The sequence below is a fragment of the Sinocyclocheilus anshuiensis genome, unplaced genomic scaffold (assembly GCF_001515605.1).
Source record: "Sinocyclocheilus anshuiensis isolate Anshui unplaced genomic scaffold, SAMN03320099.WGS_v1.1 scaffold1534, whole genome shotgun sequence".
NCBI lineage: Eukaryota > Metazoa > Chordata > Actinopteri > Cypriniformes > Cyprinidae > Sinocyclocheilus > Sinocyclocheilus anshuiensis.
The window spans coordinates 81,300-82,301 of record NW_015544232.1 but is presented as its reverse complement, the minus strand read 5'-3'; the positions used below and the strand labels follow the sequence as shown (position 1 = coordinate 82,301).

Below are 1,002 nucleotides of genomic sequence, written 5' to 3'. Positions count from 1 at the left end.
TACAATTACTTTTATTTTGTAATTAAATTACGTAATTCCGTTACATGTAACTAGTTACTCCCCAACACTGTATTTCAGGATGTCATAGCAAAGTCTCTAAGAACCTGACACCTTGCACTTCTGGAGTCTCCAGAAGTAGGTTGCTGTTCTGGAAAATGGTGGCGCTGGAGACTAAAAGGGTTCCTGATGGTTTCACACCTAATTCTTAATTCCTGATTGTTTTTGCAGTTAATATGCATCTTTTCTTCTTGGCCTGTTTTTGTCTGACCCTGCTGAAAAAATTAGTGTTTTGCTGTCCAATGGTCACGCCTTAATTTTGCAATTTCTAGTATTGCATCCTTCTCATGAGCATTTAATAATTTTTGACTTTTCAATCTGAGTTAAATCTATTTTTTTTCCGTCCCATTTTACCCGTAAAAGAAAACCTGTCTAATAATTATGCACACCTGAATATAAGACGTTTTTCATTTTCAGCATTCCTTAATTATATATCTCATATAAATGATTAAATACAAAATTAATAGTAGTTATTAACATTGATGTGGTTTGGAATTGTAAAATGTACTTGGAAAAAAAATATGATCAGAATATGAACTTGCATAATAATTATGCACGCACTGTACATGCACTTTTGATTGTTTTCTAACACTAGTGGGTTAAGCTAGCAGTCTGTTCAAAGGAACAGGCGCTAAACTAAGTTTTCAGTATGTTTCAATTGTGTTGACAGTTGGGATGACATACTGCTTTTCCCTAATCTTAATGAAAACACATTTTGTTTTGAGTGATGAAACAGGAACAGCAATTGTTTCAAGGCTCTCCGTTACCTCCATCACAAAATCACCAGCGCCACTGCACTCAAATGTTAGTCTGGAGCCCTGATTATGTTATTTTGTTTAGTAGTCTGTTCAGAATTGTGGGAGAATTGTGATCTAAAAATTATGATTATTAATTCAAATCGTGGAGAAACATATGTCAACTTAGCATGTTTCCTAAATATCTGCA

At 34.1% G+C, this 1,002-nt stretch overlaps 1 long non-coding RNA gene across 1 annotated transcript in view; it reads right to left on the bottom strand.

The window, feature by feature from the left end:
- The window catches only part of LOC107697522 (uncharacterized), a 14,708-nt gene that overhangs the window by 3,540 nt on the left and 10,166 nt on the right, over positions 1–1,002 (bottom strand). Inside the window, exon 2 of the long non-coding RNA XR_001635205.1 lies at positions 52–57. This is a non-coding gene — a long non-coding RNA (uncharacterized LOC107697522). The remainder of the gene's footprint in view (positions 1–51; positions 58–1,002) is intronic.